The 16,111-nt window shown below is 39.8% G+C and overlaps 1 protein-coding gene across 1 annotated transcript in view; it reads right to left on the reverse strand.

Moving 5' to 3' along the window:
* tmem98 (transmembrane protein 98) overlaps nucleotides 1-5,896 on the reverse strand; it is a 31,361-nt gene extending 25,465 nt beyond the window's left edge. Inside the window, exon 1 of the mRNA XM_062050143.1 lies at nucleotides 5,836-5,896. The gene's annotated coding sequence lies outside the window, so the exon portion shown is untranslated. The remainder of the gene's footprint in view (nucleotides 1-5,835) is intronic.
* Between the last annotated feature and the right edge of the window lie 10,215 nt (nucleotides 5,897-16,111).

Genomic DNA, 16,111 nt, shown 5'->3' on the forward strand with positions numbered 1-16,111 from the left:
CTGTTTCCTCATGTTGTTGTTCACCTTTTGACATTTTGGGTTGTAAATAAATGATTGTAAACTGTTTACATCTGCGTGCCTTGCCATCCTTAGTTTGAAAGTCTGGTTTGCAAAGGTTACATTACCTTCACCCAAGGCGGGGTGTGACAACGGCTAATACCGAAGCATGCCGATGTGTTAGTACGCTAGAAAAAGAGTTCCTCAGTGTTCGCTTTTACAATAACAATGTCGCTACAGTTCGGTTAGTATACAGTTGCGGAACGTAAATAAAGTATTGTTGACAGTTTTTGAAGGTATTTTAAAGTGATTTAGAGGTAGAATTTATTGCTCCCATTAGCTGCATTGCCAGCCACCAAGAACGATCCCATTTTTTTACATGTTAGAATGCAAAAAAATCTCAAAAACCTTTTGTCTTCTTGTCTCTCATAATGATGATTGTGAATGATAGGCAAAATTCCAAAAAAAGTGCAGTTCCCCTTAAGTTTTTTTAATTGTTTTTTATTAGGAAACGTCAGACAAGTAGCGACATAATGTTTTTTGCGGTGCAAATGTTGTGGTTAATTTAGCAACAAAAAACATTAGGGGATTTCACAAACACCTTTATCACGTGTGCCTAATAGGAGCATTGACATTTGCATCTAAAAATATCAATCAATCAATCAATGTTTATTTATATAGCACTAAATCACAAGCGTCTCAAAGGGCTGTACAAGCCACAACGACATCCTCGGTACAGAGCCCACATACGGGCAAGGAAAACTCACCCCAGTGGGACGTCAATGTGAATGACTATGAGAAACCTTGGAGAGGACCGCATATGTGGGTAACCCCCCCCTCTAGGGGAGACCGAAAGCAATGGATGTCGAGTGGGTCTGACATAATATTGTGAAAGTTCAACACATCAGCGAAAGTCCAGTCCATAGTGGGGCCAGCAGGAACCATCCCGAGCGGAGACGGGTCAGCAGCGTAGAGATGTCCCCATCCGATGCACAGGCTAGCGGTCCACCCCGGGTTGGGAGCAGAGTAGAAAAGAAAAGAAACGGCAGATCAACTGGTCTAAAAAGGGAGTCTATTTAAAGGCTAGAGTATACAAATGAGTTTTAAGATGAGACTTAAATGCTTCTACTGAGGTAGCATCTCTAACTTTTACCGGGAGGGCATTCCATAGTATTGGAGCCCGAATAGAAAACGCTCTATAGCCCGCAGACTTTTTTTGGGCTCTGGGAATCACTAATAAGCCGGAGTTCTTTGAACGCAGATTTCTTGCCGGGACATATGGTACAATACAATCGGCAAGATAGGCAGGAGCTTGACCGTGTAGTATTTTATACGTAAGTAGTAAAACCTTAAAGTCGCATCTTAGGTGCACAGGAAGCCAGTGCAAGTGAGCCAGTATAGGCGTAATATGATCAAACTTTCTTGTTTTTGTCAAAAGTCTAGCAGCCGCATTTTGTACCATATGTAATTTTTTAATGCTAGACATAAGGAGGCCCGAAAATAAAACGTTACAGTAATCGAGACGAGATGTAACGAACGCATGGATAATGATCTCAGCATCGTTTGTGGACAAAATGGAACGAATTTTAGCGATATTACGGAGATGAAAGACGGCCGTTTTAGTAACACTCTTAATGTGTGACTCAAACGAGAGAGTTGGGTCGAAGATAATACCCAGATTCTTTACCGAGTCGCCTTGTTTAATTGTTTGGTTGTCAAATGTTAAGGTGGTATTATTAAATAGATGTCGGTGTTGAGCAGGACCGATAATCAGCATTTCCGTTTTCTTATATGAAAATATAATTATATTAAAAATATGGTCGTCTGAGCACGGTAGCAAAGCTGACCAGACAACTGGTTTTACCAAGTTACTCTTTATATATACATATGTATGTATTTGTGTGTGTGTACATATATATATATATATATATATATATATATATATATATATATATATATATATATATATATATATATATATATATATATATATATATATATATATATATATATATATATATATATATTTTATTTTTATTTTTTATTTATTTGTGTGTGTTTACAGTATAGGCCAAACGTTTGGACACACCTCATTCAATGTATTTTCTTTATTTTCATGACTATTTACATAGTAGATTGTCACTGAAGGCATCAAAACATGAATGAACACATGTGAAGTTATGTACTTAAGAAAAAAAGGTGAAATAACTGAAAACATATTTTATATTGTAGTTTCTTCAAAATAGCCACCCTTTGCTCTGATTACTTTTTCGCACACTCTTGGCATTGTCTCAATGAGCTTCAAGAGATCGTCACCTGAAATGGTTTTCACTTCAGTGACAATCTACAATGAAAATAAAGAAAACGCATTGAATGAGGAGAAGGTGTCCAAACTTTTGGCCTGTACTATATATATATATATATATATATATATATATATATATATATATATATATATATATATATATATATATATATATATATATATATATATATATATATATATATATATATATATATATATATATATATATATATATATATATATATATATATTAGGGATGTAACGGTAAACAGTATAATGATAAACCGAAGTAAAATTCCAGACGGTTAGTAATACCATTTACATTTTTAATTACCGAAAAACAGTCATTAATGAATGCATTTTAAGCAACACTGCTTACTTACTGGAAACGGAGTCGCAGGAGCGCATGTGCACTAGCGCCGTTTGGCTTTAGAAAACATGGCGGCAACTACGCGGCTCTTGCGATGGAGATTTTCCCTTCGAATGATTGGAGCCGATCGCTTCGTTTTACTTCATTTCACTAATTTTGCATATCCCCTCACACTCCACTATGCACCAGATACTCTCTGCAGTTGAATAAAGGCCCCTGACCGGTATTAGAGGAAACATTGTTATGTTTCAAACAGCTAATTGTCCGTAAAGAGAGGCTTTGATGTGTGAGCCATGCTTCCAAGCGAGAATGGATGCATGTTTTAGCTGCAAGCTAGGGCAACACAGTAGTGCAAATGGGCTGAACTTGGATTACTACTGTGGGTTTGTAGGCGGAGCACAGGATGGAGACGAAAACATGTCCTTGAAAATCAACCACTCCAGCAGGCTTGTAGCCAAATATTTCTGCAGCAGCATCTTTATTCTTGCTCATCCCAGTCCTTTTGGCAGGGAAAGACACAAAGCATGTTTCTTCTTTTGTTGCGCTTGTTGGAGATTACAGTGTATCGCCACTTGTTTGTACGAGTGCTTTGACAAATAAGATCATCTTCTTTGATCTCTCTGCCATTAAACATGTTTACATCTCTTTATAGTATTTACACATGTGGTCCGCTTAATGCATTGTGTGTTTGCTGAGTTCTTCAATGCATACAAACTCTGTTGGTGTTTTTAATAGAGCGTGTTTAGTGATTCTGGAGACTATTGAAATGGCCGCCTTAGCCAGTAGAAAAGAGAGATTTATCTCAGTTTGTCAGAGATTGATAACAATGATAGTCATGCAAGTTAAAAATAAGCACTGTGATGTATACTCTGCAACGTACAAGCAGCAATAATTGTATTATATCTTGTCAAGGGACAATATTATAGAAAGTAGACTTGGATATACTTTGGAGTAAAGCTTGTATAGCAGTATAGATTTACTAAAAAAAAAAAAAAGAGTCAACACATAGACCAGGGGTGCCCACACTTTTTCAGCAGGCAAGCTACTTATTAGATCAGTGGTTCTCAACCTTTTTTCAGTGTTGTACCCCTGTGAATTTTTTTTTATTTCAAGTACCCCCTAATCAGAGCAAAGCATTTTTGGTTGAAAAAAAGAGATAAAGAAGTAAAATACAGCACTATGTCATCAGTTTCTGATTTATTAAATTGTATAACAGTGCAAAATATTGCTCATTTGTAGTGGTCTTTCTTGAACCATTTGGTAAAAAAGATAGGTTTTTATTTATATTTATAAAGGATTTTTGAATTGTTGCTATTTTTAGAATAATTTAAAAAAAATTCACGTACCCCTTGGCATACCTTAAAGTACCCCCAGGGGTACGCGTACCCCCATTTGAGAACCACTGTATTAGATGACTACTGTCAGGGACTCCCATGGCTGCGGTAGTTGTGACCCCAACATGCAGAAGACAATAGGATGACCTGCAGGTAAGAGTCTTTTAATTCTTACAAATAGCTCAAGGAGGTGCAGCAGGGAAGTGCGCAAAAGCATAAGCAGTCTACAAGAAACAAGACAGTATGTGACATTGAACACAAAAACAATCCTTGAGCCCTGACTGGAGGGCGAGGCAGGCATGAATAATCAGCCTGATTGGCAACGGCAACTAGGTGTGCCAGGCTGCCAATCAGGGACAGGTGAGCGGAAAAGCGCTCAGGGAGACAAACAGGAAGTGGAACTAAAATAAGAGCGCTGACCAGGAAATAAACACACAACTAAGGAAACATGACAAGTGACAAATGTGACAGATCGTCACAACTATGTTGAGGCTATATATACTGTATGTATATATATTTATTTTGTCACCATGTTAAATGTGTTTAATAGAAAATAGATTACCTTCTTTCTTGAAGACAATAATATAAATTGGTGTATTATATTATTCTGATGACTTGCACTGGTTGAAATCAGTAGAGATTTACAGTAGATTTTGACAAAACCAGTACTTTAAATTTACATTGGGAGGGGTAAAATCCTCTTCTTTCCAATACCACATGAAAGTGGTTGGTGTTTAGCTTCTTATTTGTCCAGCATCCATACTTTTTTTTATTTTAATGCCCTTTACAAGAAATATAGAGTGCGCTACTAATCTGAGACTCTTATTTTGTTAATGCAGACAGGATGGAGAAGGATTGAAAGGATTGTGAAGCCTGGAACTGTGTGGTTGGTCTTTACACTTTTGATGACACGTGTTTGGTAGAAAGTCTGTGATGAAATAAAAAGTGTTTCTTGCATTCCTGCCGATTGTTTTTTTTCTTCATACTGAGCTCTACCCAAAGCGGGGATCTCACAAGACCCTTGCTTGCCGTGTATGTCAATCAAGTGACAAATGTGACGTCACAGTGAAGATTGATGATAGCTAGATTTTAGGTCTTTTTTTTAATACCTGGCAATCGACCGGCACCCTCCGAGATCGACCATTAGCTCCCAATTGCCATAACGTGCACCCCTGACATAGACGTGTAAATATTTGCCAATACAAGTGAGTACACCTCACAGTGAACAAGTCCACATAATGTGGTTGGTGTGAATATTTCTTGTGAGCACATTGTTATCTAGCACTGCCTTAATCCTCTTCGACATGGATTTTGTGTTGAGCTCCTCATGTTGTTACTGGTATCCTCTTCCACTTCTCCATGATGATATCACTCATGGAACTAGTGGATGTTACACACTTTGCACTCCAACTACCTTCCTTACTTCTGCTTGACGATGCACCACAGGTGCTCAGTTGAGACATATTTGTCCTTCACCCTTATCTTCTTTAGCAGGGCATTTGAATCAATCATCTTGAAGGTGTGTTTGGTCTCCTCATGTTGGAAAACTGCCATGTGTTTGCTTCATGATGTCTTAGTACATGTCAGAATTCATGTTTCCACTGGAAAACTGCAGCACTCCAGTACTGGTAGCACTCATGCAACCACCAAAACAGCTATTTAGACAATAATGCTAGTAAAAGTAGACATGGTCTGTACATTCTGCTTCCTTTTCATTTCCCTACACCTTCCTTTGGCCGCTTATCAGTGCTAATGCTATTGCCTGCACTCTCTGTTCCTCCAACAGTTGTAATGTAATTTAATTGAAGCAAAAAAAGGGGTTTACTCACCTCTCGATTTTCTTATCTTCCCATCGCACAGCTTGCCCTGTTATTCCACTCCTAATCCTTGAGCAAGTTGTTGCCAAAAGAGAGGGAGGAGGCTTTAATCATTTTAGCTGGTATCGATGGATCCGCTGCTTGAAGTTGCCCCGGTCGGTTTTCTCACTCTGCTCACGTTGAGTTAGGATTTAAGGAGCGATTATCTCAAGGCTACCTAGGTCAGGTCATTTTCCCACCAATGTTGGAAAATCTTGATACGGACCCAGGCACAAAAAAGACATTGAATATTTGGAGCAACAAACAGTTCAGAACAGTGGCTGTTCTTTTCTTGAATGCATTCTGAAAGCCTCAAGCCTTAGCCTAAATCAGTGGTGTCAAACATACGGCCCGAGGGCCTGGTCAGGCCCGCAAACAGGTTTTATCCGGCCCGCGGGATGAGTTTGCTAAGTAATACAAATTGACCTGAAATTTTATAATGCAAGAAACAGCTGTTCTAAATGTGTCCACTGGATGTTGCAATAGCAATTCTTTGTAGATGAAGCTACATACTGTATGTACAAAATAAACCACATGATGTTAATACATCAGTCGAGGGAAAATTATCAAACTATATAAATAACATACTGTAATTTGATTTTGATAATTGTTTTGATCTTGATAGATTGAAAATGAACACAAATGAGTTGACTGATGAACATTATCACATAATTTATTCAGAAAATATAAATAACGACAAAGAAAGTAAATATACTACTAACCGCAACAGCTAATTGTGAAAAAAAAACGACAATGTGATTTGTACAATTTTAGAATGTGCTTGTTCTATTTTTAAACAAAGAAAACAATCTGAAGTTGTCTTTATTTTTAAGTTATCGTGCCGTGATTTTACCAGTCCGGCCCACTTGGGAGTAGATTTTTCTCCATGTGGCCCCCGATCTAAAATGAGTTTGACACACCTGCCCTAAATACTGTACATCATCATCATCACTGATACTCACATTTTGGTACCAGTACCGAAATGTATTTTCATACTTTTCAAAATAAAGGGAACCACAAAAAAGTAATTTTCTTTATTTTAACAGAAAATCTTATGACATATTAAACATATGGTTCTTATTGCAATCAAAAAACATATTGGCATTAAATAACATAGTGAACATACTAGACAAATTCTCTTTTAGTAGTAAGTAAGCAAACATATTATAAAGGCTCTTAATTTCGGCTGCTGACGTATGCATTAACATACTGTATTATGTAATTTATTTAGTCAAATTTATGAGGGACAAGCGGTATAAAATGGATGGATGGACGGATTATTAATCTTCTTGTTCATTTACTGTTAATATCTGGTTACTTTCCGTTTTAACATGTTCTATCTACACTTTAATTGATACATTGTAATAACCACTTATTATTCTGTTGTTTGGATACTTTACATTATTTTTGTATGATATTACAAATGTGGGTATAGATCCAATACCAAGTAGTTACAGGGTCATGATTAAAGTCCTTCTGTGTCCAAGGACATACAGTAGGTGCGGAAAGTTTTCAGACCCCTTTAAATGTTTCATTCTTTGTTTCATTGCTGCCCTTTACTAGAATCAAAACGGTTAATTTTATTTCTCATTATTGTACATTCAGCATCCCATCTTGACATAAAAAAAACAGAAATGTAGACATTTTTGCAAATATATTATAAAAGAAAAACTGAAATATCACATGGTACTTTATTAGTACTGTAAACCCCTACTTTATTTACTTTGTTGAATTGATTAGCGCCTCACATGCTATGTGGTTACATGATTTACGTCGCGTTTTGTTGCAGCTATACAGCCATACTTGCCAAACTTGAGACCTCAGAATTAGGGAGATATTCAAAAGGCCCGCTTCGCGGATTTGTTGAATCCCCTTCGAGCTGTCCTGGATGAACTGAAATTAATTTTTCCAATCATTTTTGGAACTTGCAAGCGTACTTCTTCTTCTTACTCGTCGTCGCCATGTCTCTTCTTCTGCTTCGTCTTCTTCTTCTTCTGTTCTGATTGCCGCGCTTGACTTCGAGGTGTAACCGTTATTATTGTCCGGCCAGAAACGGCGCCCAGTGAAGGATGGTGTAGCAATAATGATGTCCGGGTGGAAATCGGGAGAAATTCGTGAGAATGGTGGCCCCGGGAGATTTTCGGGAGGGGCACTGAAATTCGGGACTCTCCCGGGAAAATCGGGAGGGTTGGCAAGTATGAGTAGCGCTTGTTGACATATCATCATCACCATCATCCTAGTCAAGCGTGCTGTGCATAAATGACAGTGAGCCGTCAGGCACTCTTGAATCTCTCTAATCACGTTCCATTACAGAGCAGTCCTGCCTTAATTGTATCGCTCTCTGTCCATGCTCCCCGTCCCCGCCCCCCAGCCAATCTCACACAGAGCCAGCTGTGAAGCCCACTTGGGCGTAGAAAGGCTAAGCGAACGTGACCAAAGCATGCACCAATCCCGCTCTGTGGCCTATTGATCTGGCCTGTGGTTTGATTGATGCTGTCTTTAAAAATTCATTAGTTTGAGGTACTAGGGGAGCTGCAGGGGACGCCGGAGCTTTGGCAGGGTGCATTTGTCTGTTTTAGACCGACCGGAACTAGGAAGGAGGCATGGCTGGACCTCACCACCAAGTAGTGGTGCAACACTGTACTGAGGAAAAACTAATGCGTCCATGTATAGTATCACTATTTTTGCAATTAATTGCCCGCTGATGCTCCATTTTGGCCCCCATCCTTCATCTCAAGATGTGTGAAATACATGCACATTATTCTAGCTGCATGCAGCACTTCAATAATCTCTACGCGTCCTGGCTCATCCATCAGCCCAAAGGAGATTTTTAACAGGACACAATTAAGCATATCTGGTGACCAACATCACATGCACAACATTTTTGATATTCAGCCTGGACTGTGGTTTTTGCTACCACCAAATATCTATGTTTAGGTTTACATCTTTTCTCTCTGTTTGCCTGATGACACAAGCAGGATCTAGATAAAGCTGCTGAGTATTCCTGTTCCCGCTGTGCGTAATAGCTACAGTATGTGTGGGAGGAGGCCAAATGAAGTGGAAACCACTCAGAAGTCTTATCAATCATAGACCAGTCACAGGTTTGACCATGATGAGTGTCGACACCCTACAAGATTGATTTTTATTCTTTGGCTGGTTTCTCGAGGGAAAAATGAACAGCATTCCAAGATAGAGACGACCAATTTAAAGGGTACCTATTATGCAAAACCAACTTTTCTTACCTGTTGGTACCTGTTTTTGTGTATTTGGTATCTGCATAAGTCCTGAAAATTTGATATCAAACGACGGAGGCATGGCGGGGATATTTATAAAACAATCCTGCCTTTCTTCATATTTCCTCCAAATGAGCTGTTTGGAATTTGCACAACCTGTGACGTTTTTCTCACCGGTGAAGTCAGCGGATTATCCATATATGGTATAAAAATACTCTGTGTGATTCCTCCATTGTTTTCCGCGCTGAAGTCAATAAGCTCCTTCTTTTTCGCTATCCTCTTATTATGGGGCAGACTGTATCGAACATGCACATACATCCTCCACTGTTGTCATTTGTAATATAAAATAGCGTATAGTTCGAACTTATATCTGTCAGTAGACTTGCCATGGAAGCGCTAAAAACTACAACATGGATGACGGGGAGAAGACGCAATCGAAGTGGAGCCATGTAAATAAGACCGCCCACTAGGGCTGCGCAATATGGACATACACTGATATCCCGGTATTTTTAGGCCGAATGGCAATATACGGTATCTTAAACAAAACATGCAAAGTGCTTAAGTGTTTTATGGCTAGATAACCAGTGTTGAGTACACAGGTTATTTTTGTTGTAACTAGTAATGTAACGTGTTCCTTATTCTAATAAAGGGATTAGTTAGCCGATACTATGTCCAAGCAGTTTTTGTTAGTTTTGTTCATTAATGTTATGTTTATGGCCTCATGCTTGTGCGCGGGGATAGATGGAGCTTCTACTCTCTCATTGCGGTGAAGGCCGCTGGCTGTTCAGTTTGAAATTACTCTTCAGCCACCCAGCCGCAGCAGAGAGGAACTATCGCTAGCTGCTGTGCTAAGTCACTAACAGATGACATTAGTGATAAAATCGCTACTAGGAGAGATATGGGTTCTTAAAGGCCTACTGAAACCCACTACTACCGACCACGCAGTCTGATAGTTTATATATCAATGATGAAATCTTAACATTGCAACACATGCCAATACGGTCGGGTTAACTTTTAAAATGCAATTTTAAATTTCCTGCTAAACTTCCGGTTGAAAACGCCTTTGGATGACGTATGCGCGTGACGTAACCAGTGAAACAGAAGTATCGGTACCCCATTGAATGCAATACAAAATAGCTCTGTTTTCATCTCATAATTCCACAGTATTCTGGACATCTGTGTTGGTGAATCTTTTGCAATTTGTTTAATGAACACTGAAAACTGCAAAGAAGAAAGTTGTAGGTGGGACCGGTGTATTAGCGGTGGACTACAGCAACACAACCAGGAAGACAGAGATGGATAGCAGGCGCGTTAGCCGGCGAACTCACCTTAACTTCCTCCGTCTCGCCGACCGCATCTGTGATCGGGTGAAGTCCTTCGTCGCACCGTCGATCGCTGGAACGCAGGTGAGCAGGGGTGTTGATGAGCAGATGAGGGCTGGCTGGCTGGCGTAAGTGGATAGCTAATGTTTTTAGCATAGCTCTGTGAGGTCCGGTTGCTAAGTTAGCTTCAATGGCGTCGTTACCAACAGCATTGTTAACCTTCGCCATGCTGGAAAGCATTAACCGTGTATTTACATGTCCGTGGTTTAATAGTATTGTTGATCTTCTGTCTATCCTTCCAGTCAGGGGTTTATTTCTTTTGTTTCTATATGCAGTTAAGCACAATGCTATCCCGTTAGCTCCGTAGCTAAAGTGTTTCGTCGATGTATTGTCGTGGAGATAAAAGTCACGGTGAATGTCCATTTCGCGTTCTCGACTCTCATTTTCAAGAGGATATAGTATCCGAGGTGGTTTAAAATACAAATCCAGGATCCACAATAGAAAAAGGAGAGAGTGTGGACTCCAATGAGCCAGCTTGTACCTAAGTTACAGTCAGCGAAAAAAGATATGTCTTGCACTGCATTCTAGTCCGTCACTCTAACGTTCCTCATCCACGAATCTTTCATCCTCGCTCAAATTAATGGGGTAATCGTCGCTTTCTCGCTCCGAATCGCTCTAGCTGCATTGAAAACAATAGGAAAATATGAGGAGGCGATCAACTGACTACGTCACGCTACTTCCGGTAGGGGCAAGGCTTTTTTTTATCAGAGACCAAAAGTTGCGAACTTTATCGTCGTTGTTCTATACTAAATCCTTTCGGCAAAAATATGGCAATATCGCGAAATGATCAAGTATGACACATAGAATGGATCTGCTATCCCCGTTTGAATAAAAAAAAAAAATTTCAGTAGGCCTTTAAGCAAATTGGTGTTTGTGTAAATAAAGCTGTAGTCACTCACCAATAGCCAAATGCAGTCGGTGACCAAAGCATTGCATCACTTGGGAGTCAAACTTTTTTGTGGGGTTGAGTCAAAGGGAATGCCGTGTGCTGCGCCGGTCAGAGAATAGAAACAAAAGTACATCAAAAGATACCGGTATGGCGGTAATGTCTCAAATATATATCTATTTCAAAAATATACCAGTATTAAGTGTAATACCGGTATACCGCCCACAAAATGGCGCATCCAGAAGAGATGGTCAGAAAGCGGCCTAAAAAAATCATCTTTAAAACATAATCTATGCAACATTTTTTCCAAACAATGTAGCAGGCAATCAGTACCAAACATAGTGATACACAAGGACGTGTTTTAAAAAAATCATAACGTGACCCTTATGAGCATGTTCAAAAGAAATGTGTATCATTACAACAGTCATTTTACAATTTGCTGCAAACAAAACACTGTCAGTTAGCATGATGCCATCTTGTCAATGTGCAGCTTGTTACAGCCATCATAAATCATGCAGTTTCAACAGGGGATTCACTTGTCAATGTATGTGTGTGTGTGGGGGGGGCTTTGTTGTGCACAGGTATCACAGCATGTGGTTAAAGAATGTCAAACGTCGCAAAACCTCCCCTGACAGGATATGCAATGTCATTAAGTCTCGATAAGTGATGCTTGCCACTAATTATAGCCGAAATGCTAAATTAGCGCTTGAGCACTCAGCAGTGAGTGATGACTCAGCAGAATCAACACAAAGTGATGATATGCGCTGAGAGGAAGGTCAGTGAGGGACGTTTGTGCCAACCCGTCCTCATCGTAGCTCGTTGTAAAAGAAATTTCAACCTCCGGGCCAAAGCGAGCAGATGGCAAGCCCCCGCAGTCTGAGCTGGCGGCTCCACCGTGGTGGATTGTGGGTCATGTTGTTTCCACCGGCACAACGCAGGGGAAGTCTCAGCCTACCAGGGGCCATGAAACAGAGCTGGCGGCGCTTTGAAGCCGAGAAGTGAGAATTTTACCTCCCCTCCGTTTTCTCGCCCACTCTCACAGCAGAGTGAGGAAGAGTTCAAACACTATGTTCCACTCAGGCTCAGCGACACCCACACTTTGTTCTCCAAATACATGCTACAATGTCATATATACATGCTTTGTAGCTCACTAGTTCATTAAAATGTGATGAGTGTGCATGCTTTAACATGGTCGACATCATCACAGCGCCGCTAACATGGTCATGAGTCAGTACAGTAAAATAGCACCCCGGGCTTGTGTGACAACATAGGACAGCCATGACTTGTCTTTCCCTTAAATGGAAACATGCACTGTACATGACACCAGCAAACAGTCTTTCTGGGAACTGCACTTGTGTGTAAGAACCCATTAGGTGCTTAAGAAAGGGTCCAGATTTGTGGTAGCATGGGATCAATTAAGCATGGGTATACAGATAAAATACTGTAATCCTGTCATTGAGAGTATTGGGACCCTCCCTTTTAGGAGGGAATAGTCCACAAAACACACACACTCGCACACCTCTGTCCACTCTCCCATCGTCTCCTGGTACCTCTGCCTCTGGAATGAGATACAGATAGGGATGGGAATTGATAATACTTTTTTGGTTCTGATTCCGTTTTGAGTTCTCCTTAACGATTCAGTTCTTTGTCGGTTTTCTTATCGATTGAGTTTAGTTCACAGGTAAGATGAATTTACAAAGCTAACAGTGATGTCTTAAGAGGCCCATAAGTTGCATGGAATGAAAATAACTTTTTTGAAAAGGAATATAAGAAATAAATATTCTTCTGTAGAGTTTAATAAAATAAATACCGGTAATGTGAAAATTACACAAAAATATAACATTTATTACCTTGTGATATTAACTTATTACGTGCAAAGTTAAATATGTCAAGCCTTAATTTTTTATAATTTAGATGGTTATGGCTTACAGTTTATGGTGTTAAAATGTTTTTACATGACTGTAAATTACATATATAGTGCACTTTTATTAGATGTGCCCAAAATGCTTTGAAAGACATGCCAGCGTACATGTACACCCCATTCTTTGTATGATTTGGTTTGCTTCAAAATAATTTGCTAAAAGTTTGCCGTCGGTTATCGTATGGACGAACACTGCACGTAACAAACTACTGTAGTCTAGTCAAACTCGTGGTTGATGCAGGTGTTGATTTATTGTAAGCACAGTGACATTATTGCACGTGTGTCACTACAATACTGTCACAAAGGTCCTACCTGACATGTATTGTTGTGGGTGTGTGCTCTGGTGCCAATTGTTGCCAATCAAGTGGTTTTACTTCCTCCTCTTGCATCCACAGTTTAGTTACAGTTACAGCAATTGCACATGCTTGACTTCCTGTTGTGGTTGGGACTTTGAAGCTAGCCTGTCAATGTGGTGGCGTGATAGAGAGTGGTCTGCGAGCTGGTGAAATGAGCCTGATTGTCCAACTGAAGCGTAACTAAAAGGCGAGGGAAGAGAAAGGGCGGAAAATTGGCGTTTAGACACTTCCACCCAGCGACACAGTTAGTTACAGGAAGAATGGAGAAGAAAGCACATGCTGGATGTCGTCCATTGTTGTCCTTTGTTTACTGTCATCTTCTTTGTTGAATTCATTGTTGCCATTCTGCAGCGCAGTGTGATGTAAACAATCAAATGGTGTGAAAGCAGGCAGTGAATAAATACACAATGTTTATGCAACGTGTTAGTGATGAATTATGCAGCGATACGTGGACTAGCGCAGAATCACACACCTTCTGTCTTAGTCTAGCGCCCGCATCGTGACTCCACAGGGAATCTGGTGCAAATATCATGTGTGAAGATGCCGAGGGGAATTTTGGATCTTGCGTTATTTGTTGACGTCTCCTGTGGAAACCACCGGTCGACAGCGCTGGAAATGACCACAATTATTAGCCTGCTTCTGGCCTTTTTTTTTTTTTATTTTTTATTATCAACTGATGAGAGTCAATTGGGCTGAAGCTGTTAAATGCTGCATCAATTCAAACTGCCTAATTGGCTATCATATGTCCTCTGTTTTGTTTCGTTGCTGCAACATCAATGACAGTCGTGTTGTAGCTAAATGAACATCTAAGTGAGTCACACTGTACACAGAACACATGAAATACAGTCATAAAAAGATCAAATACAAGAAATCAATGAAACGATAACAAAAAAGGAGAACATTATTTATTTTGGATTCTTCATGGGGAATCTGGTGCAAATATCATGTGTGAAGATGCCGAGGGGAATTTGGGGTCTTGTGGTATTTGTTGACGTCTCCTGTGGAAACCGTTAGACAGCGCTGGAAATGACCACAATTATTAGCCTGCCTCTGGCCTTTTTTAAATTTTGATTATCAACTGATGAGAGTCAATTGGGCTGAAGCTGTTAGCTGCATCGATTAGTCACACTGTACACAGAGCACATGAAATACGGTCATAAGAATATCAAATACAAGAAATCAATGAAACTGTAACAAAAAAAGAGAACAATTATTTATTTTTTATTTAGTTCAGTCCCTGCTTTTACAATTTCGCCCGGGACAGGAACCTCGGTCAGTTGTCATGAGAGACAAGCAAGCTAACTACCGAGCTATCAACCCGATAGCCAGCACTGCTCTTAAGGTTTGTTAGGGGGTGAGATTTACTAACGTACACATGTCCCAACCACATTGGCTGGCCTCCGTTGTACTCACCCTCTAAACCTCACTCTCATCCGGGTCACGGCACCACTGTAATCTGCCTGGTTTGGTCCCTGCTCATCGGTTCCGCCAGGGACTCTAACCTGGGTCGTCCGCATGAGAGACGAGCATGCTAGCCATCGAGCTAAAAACCCAGGCTATCAACCTGATAGCCAGCACTGCTTTTTAGGTTATCAGGGAGTGAGGTTTACTAACATTCACATGGCCTAGCCACACTTCCTGGCCTCTGTTAAACTCTGTGTTTGAGCAACTTGGATAGGTCGGACAGCCAATGTTGGTCTATGTTTGTCCACTCCCTGAGCATTTTACAAGGTCAAATTTCACTTCCCTTTACTTTGACATGCTACCATCATAAGACTCTGCCTCACGCTTGGTAGATGTAATGAACGGCAAAGAGTAACCTAAAAAAACGAATGTGACGTAGCGACGCACAAATAAATGAGCCTACGTATTGTTCATGGTCAATAGCACATTATTCATTAATGAGAATTTTAAGGCCCATAAAGAAAACTTGGATTATTAACCGTGGTACTTTCTCATGGCACATTAATGTGCTGTAGCACAGTAGTTGGGAATTACCCTATTAAGTGATAAGTACCCTATACAAATATATTGAAAAACACAATTGTCAACAAGTTTTCAGCTGGAGTGTCCTTGAAGCCCCTGAAAGCATGTTATACAAAGAATAAATATATAAAAAGTAGATGTCATTATTGACTTTTAATTATTGTTACTTCCACCATAATTTATATGTAATCGGCTGGGTTTCTTTGTCTGTTTGGAAGTGACAGATAAACAAAACAAAGGTGCAAAAACTCTGCAATTTAATTTATCCTTTGATTCACTAGCGCAGAGGTGTCCAAACATTTTCCAGCGAGGACCACATAGAGAAAAATTATAGGATGCGAGGGCCACTTTTATACATTTTGTATATGTAACATACTCAAACCAAAACAACGTAGGTGAACATTTGCTAACATTTAAAAAACACTTTTACATCTTAGCTTTGTGTTATAAATAACAAAGCAATCAAATTATTCATGATTATTTTA

Source organism: Entelurus aequoreus, linkage group LG06, assembly GCF_033978785.1.
Source record: "Entelurus aequoreus isolate RoL-2023_Sb linkage group LG06, RoL_Eaeq_v1.1, whole genome shotgun sequence".
In the NCBI taxonomy this organism is placed as follows: domain Eukaryota; kingdom Metazoa; phylum Chordata; class Actinopteri; order Syngnathiformes; family Syngnathidae; genus Entelurus; species Entelurus aequoreus.